The sequence below is a fragment of the Tasmannia lanceolata genome, unplaced genomic scaffold, assembly GCF_043159265.1.
Source record: "Tasmannia lanceolata isolate RefF3 unplaced genomic scaffold, GAP_Taslan_0.1 ptg000003l, whole genome shotgun sequence".
Taxonomy (NCBI): Eukaryota; Viridiplantae; Streptophyta; class Magnoliopsida; order Canellales; family Winteraceae; genus Tasmannia; species Tasmannia lanceolata.
Genome location: NW_027518680.1, coordinates 39,578,355 through 39,604,781, shown reverse-complemented (window position 1 = coordinate 39,604,781; position 26,427 = coordinate 39,578,355). Strand labels below are relative to the sequence as shown.

At 37.7% G+C, this 26,427-nt stretch overlaps 1 long non-coding RNA gene across 1 annotated transcript in view; it reads left to right on the top strand.

Moving 5' to 3' along the window:
• Nucleotides 1–10,337, top strand: part of LOC143862297 (uncharacterized) — a 28,389-nt gene extending 18,052 nt beyond the window's left edge. Inside the window, exons 2-3 of the long non-coding RNA XR_013240254.1 lie at nucleotides 4,154–4,355; nucleotides 10,029–10,337. This is a non-coding gene — a long non-coding RNA (uncharacterized LOC143862297). The remainder of the gene's footprint in view (nucleotides 1–4,153; nucleotides 4,356–10,028) is intronic.
• The last annotated feature ends 16,090 nt before the right edge of the window (nucleotides 10,338–26,427 follow it).

Below are 26,427 nucleotides of genomic sequence, written 5' to 3'. Positions count from 1 at the left end.
AAACATGGATAACAATAACATAATACATGTGGGAGTCAAGGAATCAAATAGCATCCAAATGGGTTTGCGAATAACCCATTAGTGTAATCCCTATTACTCACCTCATTCGGAGTTCAATGTTGATCTCACAATCGTTCTTCAATCACCTATGATCACAATATAAGGGCTTCCTAATCAATTTCTATCGATGTTCTTTGGTTAATTTAACTATTCTTGGGCTTCAAGAAGTAAGCGAAAACACTAATTATGGAATCATGATTCCAAAAATAAACTTTCAGATTTCAGCGGGTTCAGACGCTTGACCCAGGTCTTTGGGCGTCTCTTCCGAAGACCCTTCGAATGTCCTTGAGAACTTCCGAAGAAAATCTAACTCTCGTATTTCGTATCATTACACGTTCGGGCGCTTCACTTGGGCGTCCGAATACTTCTGTTCGTGCATCCGAATCGTGGGTTGGGTTTTTCCGCGAGAAGTCCAGCTTTTCAACCGATTTCATCAAACCTTTGGAAAGTCATATCTTCTTTGTTTGACCTTCGTTTCACGCTAGGTTGGATCCGATGGACTCTTTACCATGAGAGGAATCCATTAAATCCAAACTTACGCATCGAAACTCATGAAGCGAAGATCAAGTGAAACCTTATATCTAGGTCAAAAGTTACAAAGCCTTGATTTCCGAAGCCAAAATGGCTTGATCTTGAATTCGTTGCGGATCAAGAAACTACGCGATCCTCAAGAAATCCGAGAACAACCGTAAAAATTGTTTCTAACAGGATTCAAGCATCAAAGTCTCGCTTCTAATTTCACTATTCCTCTTTTAGGACTTGATTGACCTTCAAAGATTGATTTAGAGTGTGGATCTTACCTTGATTTGCGTTTTCCAATCTTTGTTCTTGGTTCTCTTTTCGTTCTCCTCAAAAACTTCTTTCTAGGGCTGCAGAAACGATTAGGGTTTGCTTTTAGTCTCCCTAATCTCTTAAGGTTGTATTTATAGGCTTTTAAAATAGCCCTAATCGAACTCTAACTCTAGATGACAAGAACACTGCTCCCATAGAAGGGGGACAAAAATTTAAGCAGGGGCATTCTATTTCATTAACCTAGTTTTGTATATGCATGGAAACAATGATTTGTAAGAAAATAAGTTGATCACATTTTGTGATAAGTACAATTTGGATAGAAAATCTTGAAAAGAACATTAAACATTAGAACAAAAATGCATGTTTTTCTTTTGCTTGATTACAATATCCAAATTCTAAATGGATAGAAAAGTTAAATTTGATTGGGTTGGGGATGCCATTAGCAAATCTCATGATCGGGTTGAAAGATGCCCTTGTTATTATAGACATTTGGGTTGAAAGATGCCCTTTTTATTATAGAGATTTGGAAGATACCATTGACATATTGGGAAAAAGGGGTTCAAAGATACCCTATGTACCTTAAGACTTAAAGATTTTCCAAAAATAATTATAATCTTCAAACTGAGACCTATACCCTAGTCATGGTACGTATTTGTCAGTATGAGCTGTGTTTAGTTGATTTGGTACCCACTACCTGCCAGCAGGTCTGTACGCTGGACGTAATGGATTTCGCTAGGTTATTTGTGTCCTTTGCTCGGGCCCAGGTGATGGATTTCACTGGGTTGTTTGTGTCCTTTGCCATAGACGATGGATTTCACAGGCCACCACCAATTGATTTTTGGTTGAGGGTGATTGGTTATATATTTATGATTTTGGGTTGAGGGCGATTGGTTATATATTTGCACGCACTTGTGACTGCGGTCCAGTGAACATTGGTCAATGTGGTGTGGCCTCGTTCGTTTGGGTATTTGCTTGCCAATGAGGTGTGACATTGGCCTAAGAGAAGACTGAAAAAACCCCTGCTTAATAAATCTTAATCAAGTTATGGATTTGTAAACTTCATAAACTACTTAGTTTCACAAGAATTTCAAAATGGATTTCTTGAAATATCATTGATTTGAACCATGAAAACCGTGCTGTTATTTTACCTGCATAAGTAAATATTTCATGCATCGCACCATATTAAATATATATGTGTGTGTATGTGTGACTATGTATTAGCTGGTTGGCTTTGGCGTATCCGTTGTGCCGTTGTGCTCATTATTATTACCTACCATTTTTTAGACCTTGAGGATAACCAGTAGGTCCACTGAGTAGTTGAGATCTTTTGCACCGTTGATTGAGAGATTTTAATTCAGTCTTTTATTCTCTAGTTCAGTATTCAGTGTGGCCAGGCGATTTGATGTTGATGTATTTTAAAGACTTATTATGACCTTTGGTATTTGAGATATTATTCTATTTTATTTATGTAAATTTAGCTTCCGCACTAGTTAGTAAAAGCTTTGAAAGGTGTACAATTATAAAGTGATTCTACTATGAGTCAATTGATGAATTATTGGAAGTTGAGCCTTACATGTCCGTAGGGGTAACATATGGACATTGTGGCGAATGTTACTAGCACCGGCCTAGGAATACGGGTCGAGGCTTGACAAATGTGTTCTTTAACCCTACTCCTAAGAAATTTGTGCTTTTTTTCTCTGGATAATGAAAAATTAAAAAGATGTCGAGAGTGGAATTCTGCAATACTGGTCCATAACACCAATTTCTCTAAATGTCACTTGAAATGGCCCTTCTAGTACTATTTGTTTCAAAACAAAGCGGAGTCACTCCACATGGTTTTGTTTCTCCTTCACTTGAGAATGATGAATGAGAAGCGTAGAAGAATGCAACCTAAAAGGAAGAAGAAGAAGAAGAAGAAGAAGAAGCGAGCATGAGAGATCACAAGAGAGGTAGAGGGGAGAGAGAGAGAGAGAGAGAGAGAGAGAGAGAGAGAGAGAGAGAGAGAGAGAGAGAGAGAGAGAGAGAGAGAGTTCCACGGTCCAAACCGTATACCCGGTCCGATACACTACTAGGCGAACCCCTTAGTATACAAGGCTTTCAATATCAAAATCCAAAAGATAACCACGCATTTAGATCTCTAAATTAAATGTTCAGTTCAATAAACATCAATGGTAAATAAATTCAAATCTCACTCATTCCCTATCCCTATCAGAATATGGAAATGCAAAGCTAATATTAATGTTGTCTTACAACTCAATACTCACTGTACTCAAATAAACCTGTTTTAATCCTTGCAAGCCAAAAGATGCAACTCCCTCTACGAGATCCAACGAGTCAATTCTCTGAATCTGAAATGTTGTTAACCACATATGAGCGGAAGCCCAGAAAACTAATAAAGCGAAACTATAGTTAAGTAGGTAAAGAACAGGAAAGTAAGCTAGTGACAGCAAACCGGATATATCAAAGTTCAATACCATTCCCAGTTCTGAAATTAGATCGTATACTCAAGAGGGATTACTCCAAAGAAGTCAAATATCGGAATTCGAAGGTTCTAGAACACAATTCAATGAATCATTAATCGTAAGGTCACAAGCATTTAGATTTCAAAGTTTTATATAAGAAATTCATGTGTCAATAGTCTTGGGAGCATGGGGACTGAGTTCATATGGTCGCAATCTATCGAAGTTCAAAGGGATCAATCATAGGTGACATTTAAAATCTGATGGGTTCAAAAGAAAGTCACATATTTCAGAATTTCAATGGTTCTTAAGCGCAATACACAATTCGATGGATTCAGAATGATGGAGAGTTGATTCAAGTTTCGATAGGGCCACAGAGGCCGGCAGAACTCTGAAGTTCAATAGACACACTGCATTACTGGCTATAGTTGGCGGTCAGCGGCTCCCATAAAATACTTGTCATCAAGGTCAACGTATTATGCATTCCCTGCTGATTGGGTCTTGATACCAATGTATCATGCATTTCCCCACTGGCAGATCCAGAAATAGTCTCCATGTCAGAGGTCCAAAGTTCACATATTCCCTACATATTCCTTATTACCATACTACAAGACCCCAGGTTTAATTGACACCTCGTTTTGAATGGAAAAAAAACTATACCGAGACTGCACTCACATATGCATACACACTTAATATTGGTATTGCTTTACTGACTAGAGCCATATTGAATCGCTAGTTAGCATTTCCTACCACTCAAATTCTATTATTCTTTGAAAAGTTTAAATCCCGTGAAGGATAGTCTCTTGGTTGTATTATTAGACCCTGTGATATTTTCATTTTAGGTATATTGCAAGGCCTATTAAAGCAACTAAAAAGCACCCCACAATCGGTTATCAACCTCGCCAAAGCTCACCGTATCGGCATCTTGGAATTCGCATCAAATCGCTCAACTGAATTTTTTACCCGTTAAGATCGCCAAATAAATCTCTTCATCGTCACACGTTGGTTTCACAAGTCGCCGTTCAAGCAAAGCTCGCACAACAGGTCGGTACTTCGAACCTTAATACTTTCACTAAGTAGCCCATGTTTCAATCCTTAAATAATATTTCAACTCTTAACATACGATTGAATCTGATTTGAACTTGGCTATTAGCTTTCAATCCAAATCTCAAATTCCCTACCTTATTTGACTCAAATTGTACTTATTTTTAGAGGGCAATTGGTTTAATTTGAGAATAAAATCAATTTTAATTCAATTCTTGTTACCACATTCTCTAACCAAGAGCTACTATAAGACTTGAGAACCAAGTAGCTCTACTCGATGTTAGTCTTGGTTTATGGTTGAAACAAGTGTAGAAAAGTTCATGACTCTGAACTTGTTTAAAGCTAGTCTTTTATCGTTCAATTTTCACTTATTTTCAAGAAGGATTCACCAGCCTATAAACCATCAACTCATAATGGAATGTTTGATTCCCTACTTGCTTCCTTGTGATTGAACATTGCCTCAAATGAGCTGTTTGTTGTGTACCTGATATCACTTTTGAAATGGAGATTGTCCTCTCTGTCAACCACCCCCAACCTCGCTTGTGCACTACATCACCATCCTCATAGGATGGCATCTGGACGGACCACCCCCAACGATATTCCTTCCGCTCTTTTCATACGATAGAAAGATTAAAAGGTTAACTTTGTTTTTTAGCATACACTTTGCCTTCAATGGCCATTAGAATCGAGTTCCCCTTCTTAGTAGAGACCGATTATCGATTGGGCAGGGTTGGTGCCTAATCCTTTCTGACCCCATAAGTCGGCGCCTTACCCAAATTTATTGCACAGTCCAAGCAGAGTTATATAGTTGCCCATGACACATCATTTCCTAGGTGACGACTCCTAGAAGTAAAAAGATGTACATGCCATTCTCCACGGGATCTAGTACGCCGTCTGGATACTAATGTCTGGTCATGAATCATGCATTGTAGAAGGGGAAAATTCTTCCTATCTTTATTTCCATCCTATCTTGATGCAGTCTTCTAAGAAGGACTAGAAGAAAGAAAAAGAGAGTGAGGGTGATAGAGAGAGGCGCACGGGGTCACTACCATTACCTTGTGTAGTATATATTTGTCAAATCATTTTCTAATATTTGTACACGGGTCATGTTTTCTTGTTGAGTTATCCGTCAAGTGTACTCCAAATATCACTAGCTGATTTATACCTAATAATGTGCTCGAATAAGTAATGTAAAATAGACTTATTCAAAAGAAATTCAGCCTTGAAATTCACCATCCTCCATGTTTACGATGCATCAAAATTTTATTGTGTATCATCCAGAGCCACATTGGCAGTACCACAAACAAACTGCCGTAAATCTTTTCCACACGCCAACTACCACTATTGTGGCTCTGGTAATATGTAAAGAAAGACAAATTTCACTTCATAGATAGTGAAACCAAAGTTTACACTAGCCAAAGATCCACAACCAATATAGAAGAGCAATCACCAACAAGAAGTACTTCAATATAGATGATAAAAGAACAAGAATTAAAAATAGGAACAATAGAAGATAAAACCTTCAAAACATAGAGAAGACGGGGCAAGTTGGTACTTCAAATCACAAGCTTGCACACAATGGAAGTTCAATGGAGATCGTTCTAGTTAAACACTCTTTGCAAAATTCCAACAAATAGAATTAATGGAACTTGAGTTGGTTATTGAAAAATAGAATTAATGGCTTAGGTAAGTGGTGGTGGGTATGGAAAATTGGAAACATAATGACTTAGGAAACTGTGGGTGGGTTTAGAGTTTCCAAGAAGAGTTTTGAATTTGAAATAAGGGGGAATTGAGATTTGTGAGAAGATTGAGAAAAGGATGGAGCAAACGTGTGTAACTCACACATGTGCAAGCTAGGCTAACAAAATGACCAAAATGCCTTGGGACACAAAATTACAATTTTATCCTCACAGCTCTTAAAAATAAAATAAAATAAAATAAAATAAACTAAATTAGCTTCCAAAAATGAGATTTTATACTATGTAAGCCCTTATAGTCCCTTATTTTTCAAAAAGTAATGTACGGACCACAGTATAGGATGATTCAAACCGTCCATATGATGGGCCACAACGTAATTAGGTTGTGCCCAAAAAATCATTTCCATAGGATGATCCTAGCCCTCCGATCTATAGAGTTTCTCATAATATGCAGTACATCTATAGATCGGAGGGTTGAGATCATCCTATGGAAATGATTTTTTGGGCACAACCTATTTACGTTGTGGCCCATCATAGGGACGGTTTGGATCATCCTATAGTGTGATCCGTACATTACTTTTTGAAACATAAGGGACTATAAGGGCTTACACCTTACAAAATCTCTCCAAAAATACGCTTCTAAATTGAACAAAAAGTTGTGTTTCGTCTTGGAAAAGAATAAAGTTCCAAGAAAAAAATTATCTACCGAAAAGTTTTCTTGCAATCCAAGCAGGCACTAGACTGTTTTGAGAAAACAAGAAATCAAATAATAAAATTTTGGGAAAATTCTCAAAAAATTGTGATTTTTATCCGAATTTCTCAAAAAAGGGTTAAGTTAGTAATTTCTCAAAAAGGGGGACACGCATCCCCAGGAGTGTTTTTGGATGAAAATGCCCTTTGGGCACTTTTCACCTACCATCTTCTTACCTTCTCATTTATCTCTCTTTTTTTTTACTCTTTTTTAAACTGAAATCTCTCTCATCTTGAAACGACGAGCTATTGGCCGGAGAAGATGAGATTTTCGCCGGAAGGTCGTTCATTTTCCATTCTTCCCAAACAAGTGCCAAATTGGCTTAATGGGTCGACCTACAGGTCGACCTTTTCACCATTTGACCAAACAGGTAGGAAGACTAATTATAGGTCGACCTTTCCATCATTCCGTCATATAGGTGTAAAACAAGTGAAAACGGGTCTACCGGTTCGATGCGATTTAAAAAAAAAAACCCAAACATCGTTTGCGGAAACCACTCCCTAGAAAGACCACTTCCACACCTTCCCCCCCCCCAATTTCTACTCTGGAACCACTATTTATACATTGGAACCACTAAATACTGGTAAATAGTGGTTCCTAGGTATAATTAGTGGTTCCTAAGTCTAATTAGTGGTTCCGAGTATTTAAAATCCAATAAATATAGTCATTCTCACTTTTCATAGTGGTTTTGATTGCATAACTATTTCAATATCACAATTTAAACTCTCGGAACAGAACAAGTATTAGGCCATTTAAACTATGAACCACGATAAGATCTGACTGTTTAGACAACTATTTAACCCATTGTTCATATATTCATTACAACTTTGACATCCACTGAAGTAATATTAGATTGTGTGAACCAATATTTCTACCTTAGAACCACTATTTATACATTGGAACCACTAAATAGTGGTAAATAGTGGTTCCTAGGTAAAATTAGTGGTTCCTAGGTATAATTAGTGATTCCTAGGTCTAATTAGTGGTTTCGATTGTTTAAAATCCAATAAATACAGTCATTCTCACTTTTTATAGTGGTTTTGATTGCATAACTATTTCAATCTCACAATTTAAAGTCTCGGAACGGAACAAGTATTAGGCCATCTAAACTATGAACCACGATAAGATCTGACTATTTAGACAACTATTTAACCCATTGTTCATACATTCATTACGACTTTGACATCCACTGAAGTAATATTAGATTGTGTGAAGCAATATTTCTACTTGGAACCACTATTTATACCTTCGAACCACTACATACTGGTAAATAGTGGTTCCTAGGTAAAATTAGTGGTTCCCAGGTATAATTAGTGGTTCATAGGTCTAATTAGTGGTTCCGAGTGTTTAAAATCCAATAAATAAAGGCATTCTCACTTTTTATAGTAGTTTTGACTGTATAACTATTTCAATCTCACAATTTAAACTCTCGAAACGGAACAAATATTAGGCCATCTAAACTATGAACCACGATAAGATCTTACTGTTTAGACAACTATTTAACCCATTGTTCATAAATTCATTGCAACTTTGACATCTACTGAAGTAATATTAGATTGTCTGAAGTAATATTTCTACTCTGGAACCACTATTTATACCTTGGAACCACTACATGGTTCCAAGGTATATTGTGTGAAGCAATATTTCTACTCTGGAACCACTATCTAGACCTCGGAACCACTATTTATACCTCGGAACCACTACATAGTGGTAAATAGTGGTTCCTAGGTATAATGACTGCTTCTGAGTGTTTAAATATTGGTTCCCAGATATCAACAGTGGTTCCAAGAACAAAATATTGCTTCTACACATTTAAATAGTGATTGTAATTGTATAGACACGAGTTTCATCCTGGTTTACTCCAAATAGAAACATAGAGGCCAGTAGAGAGATAGAGAGATTATGACAATACACCATAGCATTGGAAAGATGATGATGACAATAACAAATGCCTAACACAACCATAACAAATCCCTAACAAGTAAACAAGATGATGACAATATACCATAGCAGTGTAAGGAACATGTTAAATGTATGCAAATGTATCACAATTGACCTACTTGAGAAGCTTAGGTTTGATAGCCAAAGAAAAATAAAAAAATCCAATAAAATCTACATTTTAGGAGGGGAGTTTCACCTCTCTGCAATGGAATTTCGTTTGGAATTTTTACAATAGCCATTGGAGTTTGATTTTGGCATGGGCAGAAGAAGGTAAACATGTCAAAATGGTAGATGAAATGCATTGGGATTTGTTGCTTACTTTCTTAGAGAGAAAGGCAACATAAGGGTATTTTTGTCCTTAAACACTCATTGGGATGCGTTTCACCCTGTTTTGAGAAATTGGCCGACTCTACCATTTTTTGAGATTTTCAGATAAAAATCACAATTTTTTGAGAATTTTTCCTAAAATTTTTTATATTTTGACGCATCTCTTTTTTTTATGCTTTGACACATCTTTATCTTGAGTTTTTATATGGGTCCGTACATAGGTGCACATATTTTTCAGGGAAAAAAAAAATAGCGGGACCGACATTTGTTGGAAGATCCGAACCATTCATTTACCGGCTTCAACATAAATAGCTTCTGCACTGAATATCATCACCATTGGATAATCCTAACTCTCCGATCCAGGGAGGGACAGTACATTCTAGAAAGCTTTACAGATTGGAGGGTAACGATGATCCTATGAAGATGATATTCGGGGTACGGGCAAGGTATTATTTAAGTTGACAAATTAACGATTTCTATCTTAGAACCCAAAATGTGAATAGGTTCTACCCTGAATAACATCACCATTGGATGATCCTAACCCTCCAATCCCGAGAGTGACGAATGAATGGTTTGGACGGTTGAACAAGCAGGTTGCGTCCCATTTTACTTTTTGTAAAATATATGCAGACGTGTGGACACCATATAAAATTCTCTTTATACGAGGCTGATACATCCTTATCAAGATGATTATTAAATGTATGTTAAAAGTCTCTTTATCCTTATATGGATCCTGTACATACTCCATTACAAAGGCGTCATTAACAAACATCTTAGTTCATTTTTTCTTTGATATTGGTGACTACCGTATCTTAGTTCATTTTTTCTCTGGCATTGGGGATCGTCTATTCAATTTAAAAGACTTTATTGAATGGGTAGATAACATAAATCCCAAGAATATTGAAAGACTACTTTGTCTAATTGAATTTTTGCTTATTGGCTTCGTCTTTGTATCAGGTTTGCATATCAGTTGAAAATATTCGTGACTTGCATAGAGTTTGAAAAATGGTTGCCGAGTTTGTGGTGAAGATGATGGAAAAAAACAAAAGGATAAAGAAAGAGTACGGTGGTCGGTGTGGTAGATTTTACGGTTGGAGCAACTTCGATTTGGTAGGGCCACCCAAATAACTCAAGTCGCAGTCCCGTGGTCCAAATGCCTAGTATGATAGTATCCCTTTTTAATAGATTTGATCAATTAAAAAAAAAAAAAGTGGTCCAAATGTATAGTAAGCCCTTCTTACAAGTTACCACATATTTCAAACTTTTTCCCCCTCTCTCTCTTTTCAAACTCTGATTTTCTAATCTTTAACTGAGTGACAACATCAGATTCAAATAACTACAGACAGAAGTCAAGGCCTATTTCCGCTCCTGGATGTAATGCCAAGTGATATATTGCTTGGCATTCTAAGCGACAAGTTGAGATTAGGAAAATAAAGTCCAACTTAGTTAATAACACTTCTAAAACAGTGTGTGCCCATACTTTAATGCACTCAACACAACTATTGCAAAGGAAATCAATTGATGAAAGACCAACTGCAATGTTGGCCGAACTACCAAGCAGCCTAGCTTTTAAGATACTACAACTCACCGAGTTTTGAGGGTCAAGAAGGGCTCTTTATGCGAGGGCTAAAGAAGGGCCCTTGAATAGATCCATGTCATTAATTGCAACCGAATTCAGTTTCTAAACGGACTTTAAAAATGATTTGGATCTATTCAAGAGCCCTTCTCCAGCCCTTGCATAAAGAGGGCCCTTGCATCTATCATTCATCAAATTAAGATACCTATATTTTACTCTTCTTATTCTTGTGCTCTATTTTTTTACCATTTTAAGTGTAATTTTTTCCGTGAAGAGAAGAAGCCCAAAAAAAAAAGAAGAAAAGAATCTAAAATAGAGGCAAGAAGACAATGAAAAAAAGAAAACAAAATCGTAAAAATCACATGAAGAATAAACTGAAGAAGAAGAAATTAAATAAAAAAACACCCGCAATTGGGAAAGAACGGAAAAATAGGAAAAAGATTCTAAAATAGAGCAAGAAGTAGCAACTGATAGAAATAGAAAAATTCCAAAAAAAAAATCTAAACATAGGAGAAGTAGAACAAGAAAGAAAATTTGAAAAAAAAAAAAAAACTCCCAAATTGGTCAAGAAGGAGAGGGAAGGAAGAAGATTAGTAGTTTATGAAAAGTTTTCTAAAAAGCAATGGTTGTTTTCAAAAGGTATTTAGAAATACCTTTGCAAGCTAAAACTAATAGTTCGAAAGGTATACCATTGACTGGGCTCCGGGGATAATTTTTGTCCACCCCTCCTAGGACTCAACTCATTGAATGTAGGATTGCAGGAAGGACGTACATAATGGATGTGATTAGCATAATTCGATCTAATGGCCTTCTTCATGGCATTATCCTAGTGTGGACCACTTGCCTAATGTGATCGTAGTCAGACTACATTGCGTGAGATAGTAGTAGGGCTAACTGGATCCTTTAGCATCAAACATTGGATCCCAGCATCGATCCCCTTATAACTCATTAAACCTGTCTATATTGCTGCACAATCTGAGTTTCAGAGTTAATCATGCACATGGAATGGATTAGATCTACTATAGATGATACATAGAGGAGACGTACCATACATAGGGTGCATACACTTTAATTATTGAAGAGATATAATAACATAATATATTGTGTACATATCTTAAGTGACATGTGCTAATTACATACTCAAATCTTTTTGGATGAGAGGTAGGTGATATCTTATTGGCTAGTGTTTGCTTATTTCTTCTTATTAGTGGAAATCTAAAAGTGAGAAAAAAGTTTGAATTGGAGAAGGTTTCCTAGTTTGTGGGAATCCAAATGAATTTCGAAACATACTTCACATCGAAAAACATTTTGAGTGGTTAATTTGTTTTATTTCTTTTTTATTTCCAAATTCATGAGGATTCTTAATCGAAAACGTATTCAATATGGGATATTTATATAAGGAGGGATGTGGTGGACGATTTTTGTTCTTGCACACTTTGGAAATTTCCTAGAGGAAAAATGTCCAGCCCATCCCTTCCAAAATCGTTTTCTCCTTCTCACCTTTTCTCCAAGTTCAAGTAAATTGGATGAAAACTCAAGGCCATATGGATTTCAGTTGGGATTGGATCCTAAGAATTTATCTTCTTGTCATGTCCCAAACCATATACACGGCGTAGGACACGACAACGCTGTATACCTCCAAAGAATCTTGATTAGTACACAAGCCTAACAAAGCAATATCAAATCCATTCTTATACAAGCCTCTGCTTCCTCATTCACCCCAAGAGGATCGAACTCTGAAAATTTCTTATAAACCACAGTCAGAAAAGGCTCACAACATAATAACATGTGTAGACACCCAATTTTGTCAATGTTGTACTAATGATAGGCTGTTGTGAGGATGAGTCCCATGACGAGCCCAAGGCCCCTGTTCTCTTTCTCTCGATCTCTCTCTGGTTCACAAAACAGGAAACACTCATTAAAAACAAATTTGTGCCAAAGTTAAAATCCACATGGCACCCGCCTTTTACGGCACCGCCAAAAAGTCTGTTTTCACACGGCATTCGCCTAAACTTAACTTTGAGTAAAAAAGCGTGCAAAAATTGTGTACACCATTTCAAAGCACATAACTAGGTTCTTTTGATTCTTCTCTCCATAAGGAGTCCAAACGAAGGAGTTATGGTTTTTCTCAAAAACTCCCGAAAACCCTAAGAACCTGATTTCGGATGCAATGAAATTACCTACAACACTTCAAAGCATGAAATTAGGTTCATTGGATTCTCCTTGATGTAAGGAGTCCAACGGATCTGACGTGCATGATTCAGATTCCAAACGAAAGAGTTACAGCCTGCCGAAACTCCCGAAAACTCCCAAAAATACCCAAAATACCCCCAACCGACCTAGGAAGGTCCCCCAAATCACACATTACGATTTTAAAATCTCAATTTGTGATTTTAAAATTGCACTCTGCTATTTGGGGTCCGAGCTCTATATGTAGGGATGGGGGTAAGTGTAAAAATCAGTTTTTAACTACTCTAGAAGTTGATTTTCAGTAAAAAAACTCTGATTCTTCTGTTTTTCTGTTATTTTCAAGATAATACCCTTAGCAAACCCTAGTTTCTTTCCAAAGAGTGAGAAAATAGAAAAATACATATGGAGCTTACACTGAGCGTCAGCATTCTGTCGAAATTCTGAGGACTCGGAGCGACACAATTCAACAAGCGTCGTTGTTCTGCCAAATTTTGGTGAATTGGAAGCTAAACCACTCAACTAGCGCCGTTTGTTTTGCCGAATTTTGGAGAACTCGAAGCTACAACACTCAACTAGCGTCGTTGTTTTGCCAAATTTGGGCGAACTCGAGGCTACACCACTCAACTTGCGTCGTTTTCTGCCGAATTTTCTGAGAATCCAGAGCTACACCATTCGAATAGCATCGTTACGCTGCCGACTTTCCGGAAGACGTTCTCGCTTCATCGGTAAAATTACATTTATTTCCCATCTTTCCGTATTCCAGTTATAAAACCCGGTACATGGTAGTGATAGGGTCTGGGGTTCCGCTTGCCCCGAATCCTATAATGTAAATCCCGTACTTTCTTTATAAAGAGGGTTACGTTTCCTCTCCTTATCCCACTACCCTGTCTTCGGTCCTTCCATAGACAAAAGATATGGAGGCAAGATCCCCGCGCCCTGACGGTGTTCCACAAATGGAGGGAACCGAAGCCCACCTATTCTTTCCTTTCCCCGTTTTCGTTATTCCGATTGAGGCGGTCGCTTCATGATTCAGGAGAAATCCCACTAGGGCCCAAATCACGTTGTAAACACCCCTATTTTGGGTAATAACCGATTTTTCTTCTTTGTAAATCCACCCCTTTCTTTCGAATAGGAGCTAAGCTTAATCGCAATAAAGGATAAAAGCCAAGGTTTTCGATAAAATTCTTTAAAACTGCCAAGTCAAGTTAAGAGACTGGGTTTACCCGAGCATCAGGGGTGCCTAACACCTTACCTGAATGTAACCATATCCCTTACTCAGATTTCTGCAAAGACCATTGTAAGCCTATGTAAACACCCAATTTTATCAAGGTGGAACTAGTGATAGGTTGTCGCGAGGAAGAGTCTCATGACGAGTCGCAGAGCCCTTCATCTTTCTCTCTCGATCTCTAGGTTATTGAAACAGGGAATGCTTCTCAAAAAATGAATTTGTCCCAGAGCTACAACAAAAGCCCGTCTTTTCACAGCATCCGCCTTTTACGGCACAGCCAAAAAGCCCGTTTTCATACGACATTTCAAATAAGAAGTTAGCTTTGAGTCGAAAACATCCGTTTTTACCCAAAAACACATCGTGTTCTGAAAGCTAGCAATATTAGACTCATCGGAATCTCCTCAGAAAGAGAAATCCAACGGATCTGACCGCGAGCGATTCGGAGTCCAAACGAAGGAGTTTCGGCGGCCCAAAAAATTCCCTAGAAAAGAAAAAAAAATCACATTTCCTAAAACCTTGCCGACCTGACACTGACATGTCAGTGTCTGGTCCAATTTCGCAGACTGCGAAATTGGGATTCGACCCCTATATATGAGGGGGTAGAAGTAAAATTAGAATTCAGATAATTCAGAAGTTACTGAATTCAGAAAGAATTTTCCTCTTAGAGTTTTCTGGTCTTTCTAGTTTAGATTTAGGTTTTCAATTCTAGAAATCCTAGTTTTCTGCTTTTCAAACTCCTTTTAAAAGAAGGTTCTGCCTAAAAAATCCTAGTTTCTTTGCTTTAGAAGAAAGAAAGTTGAGAAATTCATAGGTAGCTCACACTGGGTGTCGGCACTCTGTTCAATTTCTGAAGGCTCTGAGCAACACCTTTCAAATAGCGCCATTGTTCTGCCGAAGCCTCTCCTTCTTATTAGTGCCGTTGATCTGCCGAAATCCCGACAAACCCAAAGCCACTTTGTCCGAATAGCGCAGTTGTTTTGCCGAAATCTCGACAAATCCGAAGCCCCTTAGTCCGAATAGTGCCGTTGTTCTGCCGAAATCTCAGCAAACCTGAAGCCCCCTCGCTCGAATAGCACCTTTGTTCTACCGAAATCCCGCCAAACCCGAACCCCCTTCGTCCAAATAACACCGTTGTTCTACTGAATTTTTGGAGAACACGAAACTACATCCAACTAGCGTCGTCACGCTGCCGATTTCTCAGAAGGCATCTTCACAGTTTTGGTAAAATTACATTTGTTTCCCTACTTTCTGCACTTCTGTTACAAACCCCAGTGCAGGGTAGTTATGGGATTTAGGGCTCCTTTTTCGCTAGATCCTGTAACGCAAATCCCTCTCCTCTCTTTGTAAATAGGGCTACGTTCCCTCTCCTAATCCTGCCATTCTGTCTCTGGTCGTACCATAGACAAAAGAGAAAGAGACGAGAGCCCTGGTGCTCCACGGTGTTTGACAAACAGAGGGAATTATAAACCCAGTGTTTCATTTCCCTTATGTCTTGTCATTTTTCGTTTGATTTAGTTATCCTGATTGAAGTCAACTGAGAGATCCTACATGGACTCAAAACATGCAGTGCATGACTTCAATCCGGATAAAGCCAAACTGACTTTTCTTCTTTTCTTTGTAAATTCCACTTTATTTTATGCATGGGAATTAAGCCTAACCATAACAAAAGGATAAAAAGTAAAGATTTCTGATAAATATCTCCAAATCTGCGGAATCAAGTTAAGAGACCAGGTTTATCCTGGGCATGAGGGGTGCCTAACACCTTCTCCGAATGTAACCATAATGATGATCACATTTATGTGTGAATTGTAGGTAGGAAAATCATGCATATTTCATGTTTAGAGCGGTACTGCAAAGGTATTTTGTTTGTTTTTGGTGTTTCAGGCTTATTCTTGAATTTCAATGGAAAATGGAGTTAAGAAGGTTGAAGATTAAAGAATTTTCTATCATTTAGTGGGATAAGATCATCTTATGGCCCACCAATTGGTTGGCTCAGATAAGGTTTGGGAAATAATTTTTGGAGTGCAACTACTTTGTATTGTTGCCCATTGATTGAATGGTTAAGATCAGCCCAAAAAAATGATTCAAGAGGTGCAACCATTAGTAAAGCCGAATTTCCCACATCAGCCCATTAATTTCAATGGTTCGGATCATTTCATTTGAATGGTTTAGTGGTGTAATTAATTTACATAGTGGACCGTCAAATGGATAGCTTGAATCGTTCCTTGGAGATGAAATAAAGAGGGAGGCAAATATAATTGTTTATGTGTATTACATGGAGGGGTAGATTAGCCATTTGCAAATAATTGTAGCATGGTTGCAATTCAAACGAAGAGTAGGGACAACTTGGTCGTTTCACAAAATGAGCAAGAGAAAAAAACAGGAAAGATACCAACGATATAACTCTCTCTCCTTGAAGACGTGACGAGACGAGACGAGACGAACACTTCCTATTTCGTTCCCCATTCTCCACCAAAATAGCAATTCTCCCAACCGATCGTATCTCTCTCTCATCCCTTTATATTTTCATCTCCCATAAACCAACAATTTAGCAATTTCCTTTTTATCTCACATTTCCTAATTCGTTTTTCTCTCTTCCCTATTTCGTTGGAATTGATCCCTTATTTTGAATGGTTGAGATGCAATCACACGCACATATCCCTCAACTTGGAAACTTTCTGTTATTATTTTTCTAACATTTAGAAAGTTGCTTGAGGATATAATTGGAAGGTTTTGTGCAAGACACAACTTTGGAAAGAGAAAAAATAGGAAAGTAACCCACATTTTTTTTAGAGATACACACAAGCCCATTCAAGCCTTAATCTTCTTCTTTCATTTGTTTCCTAAGATTAGCTTTTAATCTCATCCTTACATCTGTTTCCATCTCCTAATTTTGCAACCCAAATCCTATATATCTCTCTCTCCAAAATTTCGCCCATCTATCTCTCTTGAATTTTCTTCTATTCTTGAATTATAGGGATTGTGTTCGTCTCGTCCCGTCGCGTCTTCAGGGTTAAGTTTTTCTTTCTTTCTTTCTCTCCCATAACATTCGTCCAAAACTTTCTCCTCTCATAAATTTTCGTCCAAAAATTTCTCCCTTGTTCTCTTTACAATTACATCATTTCTTACACTATTTTTCATTCACTCTTATATCTCATCTCATCATACTCTCTCTCATCTTCTATCAAGAGGCTTGATCCAACCATTCAAGATTCATCCCAAGGCGACAGCAAGGCTTGAAGGAGAAGGATTCAACCATTGTTAGGAGGAGAAAAAGAATAAGTTTTTCTTATTTTGCTATTTATTTTCAATTTCAATTCAATGTACTCTTGTTATAATTCCAATTAAAGAAGAATTATTTTTGTTTCTTTTTCCTTTATAAGCTTTTAGATGGCATTATTTTTCTTTGGTTTCTTTCATCTTTTCCATGAGTAATTAAATCCTATTTACTTAGGGTTTAGATGAAGCCATGGGGAAGGAGAAAGATTGTTGATTAAAATCAAATGTATGAAATAATATCATATATAGGGTTTTATAATATTGGATTCCCAATTATTCATGCCATTGGATTTTATCCTTTCGTATGCGCAATTGTTGATGAAAAAATAAAAAAACTTATATAATCTTTGAAATTGGATAGTATGTTTGATCAATCACTCATGGGCAATGCCATCCATTGATCTTATTTCCTATTGACCAGATTTATTAAATATACAATTCAATGCAAAAATTGGTTTAATTAATTATCCAATCCAAAACCATGGTGGATTCTATCCCTAAGTAATCTTTTAATCGAATTAAGGTTTCAATTTAATTTTCAATTACTTTTGCAATTAATTTTCAATTCACTTTCGAGTAGTTTTTCAATCAAATTCTCTAATGAATTTTGGCTTTTAGATTTTGGTTTTCTAATTAGAATAGATAAATAATTAATAGAAATCCTTAGAATATTGGTTCACTTTGCCTAAATATAAAGATTGAATTTGTAATCGTTTCTTCATTGTTTTTGACCCGTATCTATTTAGTTTACAAACTTAAATATATTATTGGATCCAAGGTTGTAGTCCACGAAAATTCTGAGTACATTTCAGGCAACAATATATCATAAGTTTATTTTTCAAATAGTATCAGGGTAGAAATCACAATAAACTCTTCCCTCAATTCGACCAGTATCTACACGCGATCCGTGTACTTGAGGTTATTTATAATATCGCAATCAAGTTTTTGGCGCCGTTGCCGGGGACGAGTTGGATTACTTTAATTCTTATGTTATTCGAAGTGATTTTTTTAGTTTTCTTTTAGTTAGTTAATTAGTTTCAATTATTTGTTTGTTTACTTTGGTTTTGGTTACTTCTTGTTCTAATTTGGCGATTTTCTGTGTATGAGTGCAGGTTGAGTGCGCCACTCTGTCAACCGCTTCGAGAGAGTAATTCGATCAGAAACAGATATGGACATTCAACCAATTCCAATTGACATGGTGGAAGAGGAAGTTCCTAAAACCCTTCGCGATCGTTTCTACCCTGCCCGAGCGGCACAACCATCTTGTATTAGATTGCCAGCTGCTCAGGGCAATAATTTCGAACTCAAATTGCAGTTTATAATGATGTTCCCTCACTCTCACGGGCTCCCTTCTGAGGATGCCTATTTATTTTTACGAGAGTTTGAAGAGGTATGTGCTTTAATTAAATTATAACAACTCACGGATGATGATGCGGTAAAGTTGAGGTTCATTACCTTCTCACTCAAGGAGGGAGCCAAAAAATGGCTTTATGGTTTGCCAACGAACTCCATCACCACTTGGGAGGAGTTTACAGTAGCGTTTCTTAAAAAGTTCTTTCCTTCACATAAAACTAACAAATTAAGAAACGATATTCTTCAATTTAGGCAAAAATCTCATGAGTTGTTTTCAAATTTTGTGGAGAGATTCAAAGATCTACTCCAAGAATGTCCTCACCACGGTTTAGATACGTGGCACTTGTGCCAAATCATATATGAGGGCATTGATTTTCAAACCAAACAACTTGTAGAGTCCATGTGCCCTACAGGATTCACATCCTATACGGATGAAGACGAAGCTTGGAAGTTCTTACTTCATTTGGCGGAAAAGACTTGTGAGTGGAAATTCACTCAAGAAAGCGAAAGGGGCACATCAAGCAAGGGATTCTTTATTGAGGGTACTTTGGCCAAGGAGGCCCAATTAGATAGTCTGTAAGCCCAATGGTTTTTACCTTGGCATTCCCATCTTGTTTTGATGATTCCAATACACAAGTGATCATTTATCACTAATGTGCTTGTTTGTCTAAGTTGTAGATCTTGATAAAGTAAGATCAAGGATGCTTGGATTGAAGGCCAAGATGCCCACATTGGACCACTAATTGGAAGGCCAAAGTCATCAAGCAAGAAGTCATGAAGACTTGAAGACATGAAGAAATTAATATTGAAGACCATTTTTTAATGTAATTGATCCAAACCTAGATTAGGTTTTTAGAGGCATAATTAAAGTAATCTCACACACCCTAAATAAACAAGTGATTGTATTTGTGGAGTTCCAACACCTTGGAACCCTCATAGCAATCCCATCTTGGTTGAGAACTGGAAGCCCAAAAACAGAATTGAAAATCTGCTCTGCATAGGCTTCTCGGAACTCCGAGAGTTTTTCTCGGAACTCCGAGAATTATTCTCGGAACTCCGAGAAATGGTCCAGTAGACTTTTTCCAATTTCTGTGTGGCTTCTCGGAACTCCGAGAATTCTCGGAACTCCGAGAATTATTCTCGGAACTCTGAGAATTATTCTCGGAACTCCGAGAATTATTCTCGGAACTCCGAGAACACTCCAACGGTCTGAAAAAGAGCCGTTTGGAATTTTGCTGAAATTACCGTAATGCCACTGAACGGTCATATTTTGTTTTTCCTATAAATATGGGTGTTCTAAACATACAAACTATCAATCCTAACACTCTTAAACTTCATTTGAATACCCAAGAGTGAATCAAGCTTCAATTGTGCCTCTCATCACCAACTCTAGGATTTGGATGATAGGCTCTCAATTGTACATCTTTTGTAACCCTTGTGAAGGGATCTTTTAGTTCTTTATTTCATCTTTCAAGATTTGTATTCGGGCGAGTATTCGGAGAAGCGGAGCCCTTTTTCTCCGTGGTGAGGATTGCCACCAAGGTTAAAGCAATTGTAATTGGCACCGATCTTCGCCAAGGTTAAGAAGATCAAATAGTGAAGCCATCAACGGGTTTGGTTGGTGGAGTGGAGTAGGCCTCGGGTTTGAGGACCGAACCACTTTAAATCTCGGGTGCACTCTTTCTATCTCTTTGCTCTTTCATTTGCATTGCACCATTAGATTTAACTTGTATGCTTAAAATATTGTTTTTGATCTCTTAATCGGTTTAAGTTTTTCAAATTGGTAAAATCTAGTTTTCTTAAACAACCGTATTCTCCCTCCTCATAGTTGCCATTTCTAATTCAACCTGGGACCCCCTATATCGGATTTTCATAGTCTTATCAAAAGACTAGAGGCTAGAGTTATAAAGGAACCCGCACAGGTAAATCAAATCACACAAAGTGTCCCAATGTGCAATTGGTGCTAAGCTCCTGACCATGTCATGGAAGAGTGCCCCAATTTGTCAAAGTTTGGTAATTCTACTGAAAATGTAAGTGCTATATTTTCAAATAATCCTTATAGTAGCACTTACAATCTGGGATGGAGAAATCATCCCAATTTATTGTGGAGCCAAGGGAGCTGCCAAGGTGGGCCATCCAATTTCCAAGGTCAAGGCCAATTCGGCCAACCTAGGCCCACCTTCCCTCCCACTTATGTTCGGCCACCCCTAGCCACACCTCCCTCTTTTAAAAACCCAATTTTAAATAATGTTTCAAATCAGCAACATCCAGGTTTTCAAAAACAAGAGAAATCGGCCCGCATAGCTTCCTTAGAAAAGAATATGGAACTTCTCATGAGTACCTTCATTACAAGCCAACATAATATGGAGAAACAAATTTCTTAACTCGCCACGGCTTTGCATGAGAGGGAAAAGGAGAAGATGCCAAGTCAACATGTTCCTAATCCAAGGAACATGAATGTGAATGTGAATCCACAGGTATTGCCAGATCAGTTGAATGACATTCAACCAATTCCGCCGCCATAAGAGCCCTCCAACTAATGCAATGCGGTGTATGCTTTAAGGAGTGGCCAAGATTACCACAAGGAAGAGGTCAGATCCAAACCCTCTAATGATTATGAAGAGCCTCGGTTGAGGTAAGTAAAGGTTCTCCTCACAGAGGTTCAACTACGGAACCGGAAAAGGTAAGTGAAGAGCATGCAGTTTCCCCACCTGAAAAGGAATATGTGCCCAAAGCTCATTTTCCAAGGAGACTCGACAATAATAAGAAGGTGGTTGCCCCAGAAAAGATTTTAAATATGTTTAAACAAGTGCAAATTAATATTCCCTTACTAGATGCGATTTCACAGGCTCCTACTTATGCTAAAGTGCTTAAAGATTTGTGCACTCGAAAGCGCACAACTAATGTGCCCAAGAAAGCTTTCTTGGCCGCAAACATAAGTTTCATCTTGTCTCAACAAATGGTGGCTAAGTATAATGTAAGTCCAATGGTTCTCACATTGGCAATCTTCTATGTTTTGATGATTCCAAACACAAGTTGGTTGTATTTCTAATGTGTTTGATGTTTAAATGCATGTATTGAAGATTCAAACATTTCAAACACTTAGATCAAGGAAAACGGCATGGATCGAGGCTTGTACATCCTTGAACACCATTTGAAGCCAAAGGATGATGAAGGCTTGGAGCATTCAAGGAGAGATCTTGAAGAGCCAAAGAAATAGAGGTGATCCATGCAAGAGTTCAAGACTTGATGATGTACATCAAAAGTAGAAGATTTGAAGGCTTAAGTCTTGTATTAGATTGTACATCTAATCCTTATTAGGTACCCCACCTTGAGGCATAATGGAGTCACCAAACAACTGACCCTAATTGGAATAGCAATCCCATTTATGTGTAATTTGGAATCCCTTGAAGCCCAAAAAGTATCAGCATAAAAATCTGGAAAATCTGCTGATTTAGGCTTCTCGGAACTCCGAAAAAGTTCTCGGGGCTCCGAGATTTGGTCCAGTAACTTTTTTCCAAATTCTGTTTGTATTCCCGGAACTCCGAGAGAAATTCTTGGAACTCCGAGGAATTTCTCGGAACTCTGAGACCACTATGTCGGGAACAAAATTATGACCGTTGGGAACTTTGCCAGAATTATGACTATGCCTCTGTAACGGTCATATTTGGGTTTTCTCTATATATATGTGTTCTGTATGCCTTAGAACAGATCTCTCTCATTACTAAACATGTTCTAAACATATTAGAGAGTGGTAATCACCCTTGTGCCTCAATTTGGGATATCTAGAGGGATAAGACCTAGGCTTGAATTTGTACATCATTTCAAAGAGTGGAATTTGTGTGAGCTTGAGAGCTATCTACCCTTCAAGAGGGAGTTGTAATTTCCTATTTTCATTGATTGTATTTGGGCAAGTGTTCGGAGAAGCGGAGCCCTCTCTCCGTGGTGAGGATTGCCACCGAGGTTAAAGCAATTGTAATCGGCACCGATCTTCGCCGTGGTTAAGAAGATCAACATAGTGAAGCCATCAACGGGTTTGGTTGGTGGAGTGGAGTAGGCCTTGTGTGTTTGACGACCGAACCACTTTAAATCTCGGGTGCACTCTTTCTTGTCTCATGCTTGATATTTGTATTGCACTTTAGATTTAACTCACTTGCTTAAATTATTTTATCTTTTGATCTCTTAATCCTTCATTGGAGAGTTTGAATATTTTAGGTTAAAATTTCTAAAGGTAAATTTTATTTGTATCAACCTAATCTCCTTTTAGGTTGACACTTGGGCCCACCCTTGGAATTTCATATAAGGACCCAGGATGTCCTACTATTTCTTGCACTATTGGTAATACAAAGATTGATCATGCTCTTTTGGATTTGGGTGCAAGTGTAAATCTCTTGCCTTTTTATGTTTTTAAGCAATTATTAGGAGACCTCAAACTAACCACCGTCACTCTCCAATTGGCGGATAGATCAATTTAGACACCCAAAGAGATGGTTGAGGCTGTGTTAGTTAAAGTAGGAGACTTTTTATTTCCAGTAGATTTTATTGTGCAAGATACATAGTACGTTACTAATATCAAGGATCAAATCCCTATCATTCTTAGTAGGCATTTCCTTGCTACTAGCAACGCTTTAATTAATTGTAAGAATGGTCTAATGAAATTGTCGTTTGGTAATACATCAGTAGATTTCAATATTTTTCGATTAGGTAAGCAACCCAATTTTCATGAAGAAATCAATATGTTGCACTCCATTTCTGAAGATATCATTACTAATTTTAAAATCGATTTTTATGCAGGTTTTCAAGAATGCTTGAGCGAATTAGGAGATAATGGAGGTGGTGATTTCTTTTCCAATGTCTTGGCCACCCAAAATGTGGAGCCCGTGGGACCCCTAGCAACATCCCTTCCAAAGCCTTCAATTGAAGAGGCCCCACAGCTGGAGTTGAAGCCTTTGCCTTCTAATTTACGTTATGCTTTTTGGGTGATAATTATACTTTGCATGTAATAATTGCTGCGGACCTAACCTCTACTCAAGAGGAGGAACTCATTAAATATCTAAAAGATAATAAGGAATCCAAAGGTTGGACAATGGCCGACATAAAAAAAATTAGCCCTTCGATTGTGCAACACCATATCAACATCATTGAGGGTTCCAAACCTTCAAGGGATCCTCAAAGAAGGGCTAATCCTGTGATGATGGAAGCTATCCAAAAAAGAGATCTTAAAATGCCTTGATAATGGGATCATCTATCCCATCTCGGATAGCCAATGGGTGAGTCCGTTCAAGTAGTGCCTAAGAAGTTGGGAGTCACCGTTATACAATCCGCCACCAATGAACTTATACCTACTCATATTCAAACGGGTTGGAGGGTTTGTATTGACTACCGAGAGCTTAATGCGGCTACTTGGAAGGACCATCTTCCTTTGCCTTTTATTAATCAAATGTTAGAAAGGTTAGCGAGCCATGAGTATTATTGTTTTCTGGATGGATACTCCAGTTATAATCAAATTCCAATAGCTCCTGAAGATCAAGAAAAAATGACATTCACATGCCCCTTTGGAACGTTTGCTTATAGACGCATGCCTTTTGGGTTATGCAACGCACCGGCAACTTTCCAAAGATACATGATGAGTATCTTTTCTGATATGGTGGAGACCTTCCTTGAGGTCTTTATGGATGATTTTTCTAGTCATGGCTCCACCTATGCCGAATGTCTTCATCACTTGAAGTTGGTCTTAGAAAGGAGTAGAGAAAAGAACTTGGTCCTTAATTGGGAAAAGTATCATTTCATGGTAAAAGAAGGCATAGTTCTAGGTCATGTGATTTCAAAAGAAGGAATTAAGGTTGATAAAGCCAAGGTGGATCTCATCGTTCATCTTCCACCGCCCAAAAGTGTGAAGGATATCCGATCATTTTTTTGTCATGCAGACTTTTACTAAAGATTCATAAAAGATTTTTCTAAAATTTCTAGGCCTCTAACCAATTTATTAGCAAAGGATAAAAAATTTGAATTTTTCAAAGAATGTTAGGATTTGTTTGAGTTTTGAAAAAGGAACTAACCACGGCTCCTATCATTCAAACACCAATTTGAACCGAACCATTTGAAATTATGTATGATGCTTCTGACTTTGCAGTTGGGGCTGTTTTTGGTCAAAGAGTTAATAAATTACCACATGTGATTTATTATGCAAGTAGGACTCTTAATGATGCACAACTCAACTACACCACTACGGAAAAAGAATTTTTAGCGGTTGTGTTTGAACTTGAGAAGTTTCGGTCCTACTTGATTGGATCGCATGTGATAATTTAAACAGACCATTCGGCAATCAAGTACCTGGTAGGAAAGAAAGATGCTACAGCTCGCCTCATTAGGTAGGTTTTACTTCTTCAAGAGTTTGATTTGGAAATTCTAGATAAGAAAGGTACGAAGAACTTGGTTGCTCATCACTTGTCTAGATTACCTAACGCAAAGGATGACGAAGGTCCAATTAATGAGAATTTTCCTTATGAGCAGTTGTTGGCTATTTTTAGTGAGCCTTGGTATGCGGATATTGTGAATTATTTAGTTACAGGTGCGACAACGGATCATTGGTCCACCCAAGACAAATACCAGCTTCACTTACAGGTAAAGTATTTCTTTTGGGATTACCCTTATTTGTTCAAGACTTGTTAGGATCAAATTATCCGACGGTGTGTGCCTGATTATGAGCAACAATCGATCCTATCCTTTTGCCATGATCAAGCATGTGGTGGCCATTTTAGTGCAAAGAAATCCGCCCACAAAGTGTTGCAATGTGGCTTCTATTGGCCGAATCTCTTTAAAGATTCTTTTGAATTTTGTAAAGCTTGTAGATCTTGTCAGTCATTAGGTAGAGTTACAAAGAGGAATATGATGCCCCTCAACCCAATCTTAGTGGTAGAAATCTTTGATGTGTGGGGTATCGATTTTATGGGTCCATTTCCTAACTCTTTTAGAAATTTGTATATTTTGTTAGGAGTAGATTATGTGTCCAAGTAGATTGAAACAATTGCTTGCAAATCCAACGAGCACAAGGTGGTGGTCAAGTTTTTAAAAGAAAACATCTTTTCTCGCTTTGGTACACCTCGTGCCATCATTAGTGATAGGGGAAAGCACTTTTGTAATAGACCTTTTGACGCTCTTATGAAGAAATATGTGATCACTCATAAGTTAGCTACCCCTTATCATCCCCAAATGAGTGGTCAAGTGGAGGTTTCAAATAGACAAATTAAGCAAATTTTGGAGAAGACAGTTAATCCTAATCACAATGATTGGTTTATTAGATTAGTGGATATCTTGTGAGCTCATAGGACGGCATTCAAAACTGATCTTGGTCAGTCTCCTTACTGCCTTGTGTATGAAAAAGCTTGTCATCTCCAAGTTGAATTAGAACATAAAGATTTTTGGGCTATTAAGAAATTAAATTTTAATTTGTCTGATGCAGGTAATCAAAGAAGACTTCAACTTACCGAATTGGAAGTGTTACATAACGATGCTTATGAGAATGCAAAAATCTACAAAGAGAAAACAAAAGCCTTTCATGACAAGCATATTTTGAGGAAAACGTTTCAAGAAGGCGAAAAGGTTCTTCTATACATTTCAAGATTGAACATCTTTCCAGGTAAGTTAAGATCCCATTGGGATGGTCCATATTTGGTGAACAAAGTTTTCTCCCAAGGTGCGATTGAAGTTTTAAATCTAAAAAATGGTGA